The sequence below is a fragment of the Palaemon carinicauda genome, chromosome 4, assembly GCF_036898095.1.
Source record: "Palaemon carinicauda isolate YSFRI2023 chromosome 4, ASM3689809v2, whole genome shotgun sequence".
Lineage (NCBI taxonomy): Eukaryota > Metazoa > Arthropoda > Malacostraca > Decapoda > Palaemonidae > Palaemon > Palaemon carinicauda.
This window is the reverse complement of record NC_090728.1, coordinates 159,754,616-159,762,115: the sequence shown is the minus strand read 5'-3', so window position 1 is coordinate 159,762,115 and position 7,500 is coordinate 159,754,616. Positions and strand designations below refer to the sequence as shown.

The 7,500-nt window shown below is 33.9% G+C and overlaps 1 pseudogene; it reads left to right on the top strand.

Moving 5' to 3' along the window:
• LOC137639727 (putative neural-cadherin 2) overlaps window positions 1–7,500 on the top strand; it is a 104,462-nt pseudogene that overhangs the window by 91,233 nt on the left and 5,729 nt on the right.

The window sequence follows — 7,500 nt, the reverse complement described above, 5'->3', positions numbered from 1 at the left end:
GAGCTCTTTCAATTTAATATTTACCTAGCTGATAACTTTAGGAAATATTTTTGGTAACGGTAACAAAAAAGAAGAATTGATAATATAGTAATTAAGGATACAGCAAGACTGGGCCGATGAAAATATTTATATGAATTTTAAACACGTAATTGACATTTTACATTTAAAAAATCATCAGTTATTTCGTTGTAAGAGTACTTTACCCACATGCGTATATATACACATATATGTATGTGAGGGCACACACACACACACACACATATATATATATATATATATATATATATATATATATATATATATATATATATATATATATATATATATATATATATATATATATATCAGCTATTGATTCATTCCGTGGAAAGCGGAGTTTCAATATGAATAATAGTACCAGGGTTATGATATAGGCCTACATCTTTATTGCTTAGCTTTCGGAAAATCTGTTTCCATCATCAGAGCCTTAAATAGGATACATTGTATAAGTTAAAACATAGTATGATGAATATTTAAAACAGAAAATTTAAAAGGAACATACAAAAACTTTATGAAATAAAATAAGAAATTAACATAAAACTATAAAATCAATCTAAATACAAAATAAAAGATCAAAGCGCCAGCGCTATAAACTCACATGAAATAAAATTAAACACAATTTAATTCATACGTTGCCCGGCCCAGGTTTGGTTTTAGTTTGTGCTGGAATATTGCCTCCATTATTACTAAGTCGAGGTTACTCTGCGAAGTGGCCAAGATGGAAAAATTGCCCTTGGACATTGGGTGGTCCTCACTTAAGGAATGGTCTCTGATGGCTGAGTGGGGTGGTTTTGCCATATAATTACCCGTTCTAGGTGAGCGACCGAAGTGCTCAGACAATCTTGCACGGTAATGTCTTTCACTTTTTCCAATATACGATGCATTACAGCGATCACACTCATATTTATATATGACACCCGAACAAAGATCATCTGAGACCCGGTCTTTAAATTTAAAAAATTTGCTTATAGCATTTGAGGGGGAAAACACGATCTTCAATGATACCTGAGGATAAAATTCACGCACAATTCTACTGCAATGATTTCGTATTTTAAAACTGTGGGACCCCAGATATGGAATAGAAAAGAAGATATTTTTCCGAGGAGCAATTAGCTTCCTTTCACAAGGTGGTAGCGTGAGTTTGCTTAGTGTTGTCCCTATATAAGTATCAGTAAAATTATACGGGAATCCATTGTTATAAAGTAGTTTTTTAATATACGTCAGTTCCTTATGAATGTTGAGGTAATTAGAGCAAAGGTTATACGCTCTATAAGTGAGAGTACAGATAAGATTTCTCTTATATTGTATAGGAATAAAAGAGGAGAATTTAGTGCATAAGCCTGTGAATATTGGTTTCCTGTGGACAGATGTGTTAAACCCAGTACCAAATTTATGAATGTTGATGTCAAGGAAAGATATGTTACCATCCATTACCGTGCAAGATTGTCTGAGCACTTTAGTTGGGTGAGCAGACTCCTATAAGCCATGGAACCATAATTTTGAAAGCAATCCTTTATAGCAAATTCTCTTAGAAACGGGGGAATAAAAAGAAAACAAGAAATACCTAAATCATAACAATAGGGATGTGGATACTGTATTATTATTATGATTATTACTACATTAGCTACAACTCTAGCTGGAAAAGAAGGATGCTACAAACCCTAAGGCTCCAACAAGGAAAGCAGACCAGTGAAGAAAGGAGATAAGGAAATAAATTGCCTATATATGAAATAAAAGAATAGAAAATAGAAACTAGATATGTAATGTATGAAATATGAAGGGAGGCTTATGACAATCTATTGATGACATAAACATTGGCTGCATGATTGATTTTCTTAAGTTCCAGAGAAAGGAGTATGATGGTCACGGTTTTTAGAATAAAGGTGAGAATAAGGATGCGACAAACTATCGATAAGCCACCTGACACTCCTACACTTTTATTAAGTTCTCTCAGCCCACTTCTTTTCATAAAGCTGAGGAAAAGGAATTTGACAGTAAATGATGTTTTCATACCTTCAACCAAGATAATTCTATCCATAAAAGTGGAAGGCCGTGACACAGGGGGAATTTCCAAGACTAGAGCAAATCGATTTGATTTCTTAATATCCTTTCATAGAAGACACTTTAGGGTTGCTGTGACCTATTGTTAACGTCTTTGTCTGGTGATCGCCAGACTGGTGTTCGAGTCACGCTCAAACTTGTTAGTTCCTTTATTGTTGGCAACCTCATCATCCTTGTGAGCTAGAAATGAGGGTTTTGGGGGAGCCTATGGGTCTACTTCTGAGTCATCAGCACCTATTGATTGGCCATCCATGGTCCTAGCTTGAATGGAGGTGGGGGTTGGGCGTTGATCATATGTATATATGGTCAGTCTCTATGGCATTTTCCTGCTTGCTAGAGCAAAGTCACTGTCCCTTACTTCTGCCATTCTTGACCAACATTTAAATCACAGCTGAAGAGTTTCTTCTATCCAAACCGTGTGGAAAAAATAGTGACCGACCAGTTACTTTATCTATCCAATTAAGTAAAATGGCCAATGTTATATGTGAAGAAAGAGAAGATTTGTTAATCGTTTTCACTCTATATGTAGGTAAAAGAAAGCCGTAACTAGAATATTTCACCTTACAATGATATGGGAAAAAATATAATTCAAGTACCATGAGCCCATATATTTCAGTGGCCCAATTTATTTCTTTAAGACAGTGTTAACTTGTATTCTTTAAAATGAGGATTTTATGTATCAAACGTTATCATACAGTATATACAAAATAATTATTGTTGATTAGGAATTACTTTTTTATTTACAAGTATCGTTCATTAACGCCATATGATATATTGTAGCTTCGGTTAATAAAAGGAAAATGATTTAGCGCCTGCTTCTTATAACTTTACTATTGACGATCTTACACTGCACACATCAGTAAATAAAGTAATTTTTTTTATACTCTAATAAAATGTAAATTTACAAGAATTTATCCCAATGGTAATTGACGCCGTATTCTTCAAGCACACATTAAATTGCATCATAAATTATATGAAAATTTGGAAGCGAGGGTTATGGAAATTAAGTCCTTTTTGCAAATTAATCTAATTTATTCAATTCCTAATGAATGGGTAAATCCAATGCATTCAATAGGGACAATATTCATGCATTCATAGTTATTTCATTGGCGCTTCATGATATAAATAATTTACCTTTAACGTTTAGCACCAAACATTTTATATCCATTTATATATAAAAAAATCAATAGGATGATATCAAAAGATTTATATTGGAAAATGATTTAAGAAATGGATAGATCATTTATAAAATAGAGTAAGAGTGTAAAGAAGTGTTGTTTGTATATAATATATGACCGAAGAGTTCCATTACCTGAAGTAAAGAGCCGAACTTTTAAAGCTGAAGATAAATGTAATCAGGTAATCCTTAAAATGGATAAGATAGCAACTCAGGTGTACTTTTTGGATTTACTGAAAGAGATGAGCCTTAACAATGAAACACATGTCCATACTTTAAACTGAGATGGAATAAAGAATTAATAAATCTAAACACTACCTTAACTTTCAATGAAAACTAGGTTTGAAGTTCTCTCTTCAGTTTAGATTTTAACATATTACTTTCTGATGTGTAGCAGAGGATTTTTATTTATAAATTATACCTTTTATGGAGACTAATCTGAAACGAGGGTATTGCTGTAGGCCTACTTCTATATCCATGAATGTTAAAACCACTACATGTCGAATCATATGGTCTTCCAGTTTAAGAAATAACCTGATACAGGATAACTAGTGACACTATACAATATTTTTTTTTCAAATAGTTAGCGTTTATTGAAGTTTTTGGATTATAATCATTATTAATATCAATATTATTAGAATTACTGTTATTACAGAAATTTTCTTAAAGTATTTTGATTATTAAAATGATTAAAACTACTAATTTACAGGTAGTGGACACGAACGCGATATCCTTAGTCACACCCCGTCTTACCGGAGCATCTCGCTGCCACTCTCATGAGCCTGAGACATGCACTCCGGCGTCTTGTCTTAACGGTGGCAGGTGTATCAAGACACAAAATGGTAACAGGTAAATATTCTATCTATTCTATATAATAGTTTAGTATTTGACGTTTTAATCCGTATTGTAAAAAATGCATACACTTGTGCGTACTCTTTATAACCTAGTAATTAATTTGTCCAATTTTCTTACAGACATTTCAGGACAGCATTTTTTTTTTAACATAACTAGATACGTTTCCTACATAGTCTTCTAAAATTCTCGTCTCCCTTATTGTCATCAAATGTTACATTTAGTCCCAGATTCTTATATGAATCAACCACTTCTGCTATTCAACCTTCCTCAACGAAAATTATTGCTCCATTTTACTGTTTTCAGTGTATCTTCATTACTTTATTGTTACTCTTTTTTTTTTTGCTCCCAACGTTCCCTTCGGGCAATCATTTTAATCTCATTTATTAATATTTGTAATTTTTCGTTACTGCCCCAAATAAGCATTCTATATCCTGGAAATATTAACAATCCAACATCTCACTCATATACAACTAATTTTTTTATCCCATTGGTTCGTAACTACACCCACTGCCATTTTTTTTTCCCGCATCGCTTGATCTATACAGATGATGAACAATCTCAGAGATATAACACATCCTTATATCAGACATAGTTTGACTCAAAACCAGTAACTTTGCTTCCTACTAACCATAACATGTACACTTCTTTTACCAGATATTTGCTTGTAAAAATATAGAAACATTTAAAGTTCCCCATTGATCCATCGTACTAGGACACTATGGTGCAAAGATGCATACTGCTACACATTGCATGTCTAATGTTATTTCATATTGTAGTAGCATTAGCTGTGATTATATCTGTACTTTCCTTATATCTCTATTTAATATTATGTGGTATGGACTGGATTTCGTGCAGAATTCATTTAAATCTCCCATCCTCGCTTCTCGTTATGTATTAATATTTTCAAATGCCAAATACACGAATAATCTTAAAAAAAACTTTATTATATTTATTGTTGTATTCTGAAAGAAAAGGTCTCAGAGCCTGTTACTTTTTGTGTGTGGGGGGGGGGGGGAAGCGCTTGGAGAGTTATTGCGCAAATTAAAATTCAAATGATAAACGTTTTTCTAACACTCCAATTCAAAATGCATTGGTTGATTGTTACAATTTGCCCTAAAACTTTTGAAAACAAGAATAGGTGGTATATGAAGGAAACCATTAATCACATGCAAATATAATGACGAATAATAGTAAAACATACAATTACTAGCAACTCCACTGAGTTTAGAATTACTTTAATAGTTTAGTACTTACTTTCTTTATCAGTGCACTGGTTATTTTTCCTCTAAGAACATCTATACAAGATTATTTTACCAAAATCAAAGATATATAACCTTTTTTTCAGTGAAGTCATTATTACTTACAGAATTTTTCTTCCAAGAACATTTATACAAGAATATTTTACCAAAATAAGAAATATGACCTTTTTTATGAAGTGAATATTACTTATAGTATATAAAGCCAATTTTAGAAGATATTTGGATTTTCCCTCAGAATGGCATGGTTTTATTTATCAATCTGATAATTAACCAATGTGTTATTTCTTGAACATACATTGAAAAAAAAGTTATCAAATGAGTTCTTCTTACCTCTAGGTACGTATGCCCAAGTGGTTCATGGGGTTACCAGTGCAAAATTCTTACCCGTTCATTCAAAGGCTCTGGATTTGCATGGATCCAGCCAGTGCCTTCTTGCATACCAACAACAGTATCTTTTCGAGTTCTTACGCGGAAACAAGACGCTCTCCTTCTCTATGCTGGTCCACTTGTACATTATTCCCAAAGTTCACTCTCCGCACCAACACCATTACTTGCACTGCAGGTAATTGAGGGAAATGCACAAATGATTATAGAAGGGGGGGCAGCACCCCTCAAGTTACAAGTGAATAGAAGGGTTAACGATGGGAACTGGCACAGCATACATACAAGAACAGATAACCATGTTAGTAAAGAGATAAACCGTTTGATTGATGATTGAAGCTTTTTGAAGAAATGGTCGTAGTATCAATAATAACTAGATATTGGCTTCTTAGAAAAAAATTATCCAATTACAGTATTGATTCCTTAGAGGATCTACTTATTTCAATTGGTAATGTACCTTAATCTTCACTAGGGCGCCTCGCTTATGATTGACCACTGCAGCGAAGGATGGAATAGTAAACTCAACCACAATGACACTCATTGTGTGACTAGAATACAATGGAGAGACCACAAGGACGCAGTGATGTGGTTCAACGGCTCTCCCATTCATCTAAGTGGATTAGCTCACAGCCGTCCCAACTCTCATGACCATGGGTGGAAGGAGGCTCTTATTTCTCAGCCACTAGATGGATGCTACTTGCACTTGGTTATAAATGGTCAGGTGAGGTAAGGGCTTTCTGCTTTAGGAATACCCAATAATAATATTACTCTCAACATGTGTGGAAAGAGAGATGCCCCCTTTTTGTGGTTCCAACCTTTTCTAAAGATAATTCACGCTGCATTGATTAGTTTTTATTAAAATCAATATATTTTACATATATGATCGGTAAAAAGAGATTCATCAAATGTATATTTGCAGGAAAAATTATCGTCATTTCACCCCAAAAGCGTGAATTGGTCAGATTTTTTTTTTTTTTTTTATGTTTTGGCATTCAATGCATTGCTGGTAACTACCAATATCTGGCCTGTCTTTTCAGGAGGTTTGGAAAAAAGGATAATGTATATTTGCAGGAAAAATTATCGTCATTTCACCCCAAAAGGGTGAATTGATCAGATTTTTTTTTTTTTTTTTTTTTTTTTTTTATGTTTTGGCATTCAATGCATTGCTGGTAACTACCAATATCTGGCCTGTCTTTTCAGGAGGTTTGGAAAAAGGATAATACTTAACTGTTTCATAGTTATGTTACAGCTGATGGATTTGGGAGAGCCTGCTCTAAGTAAAGACAGTGTGGCAGGATGTTTGTCATAAGATACATCTTGTTCTTATGGCTTGGGTGCATGTGGAGTTAGAGGAACTTGTGTTGGGGGCCTCAATAAACCTGAGTGTCAATGTGATCGTGGATGGACTGGTTTGAAGTGAGACAAACGCACACTCCCAGTAAGGCTGAGTTCCAAGTCGTATATAAAATTGGCCTTGTCATTTACTCCTTCCTCAAGGGGCATTACCATTCAAGTCCGAATAAGGACACGTGGCAGAAAGTCGGGACTTATTCTTCGTCTCGGATCTAGAAATAACACAGCTAATATTTCCCTGAGAGTGAGTAAAATATGTTTGGCTCTGACTACTGTCAAAATTAAAAAAAATAGGAAATTCTGAATTCTCATGAGATTTTGACCGAACTAAATTCTAGAATATCAACCTGGACAAATACTTCAAATTGGATAATC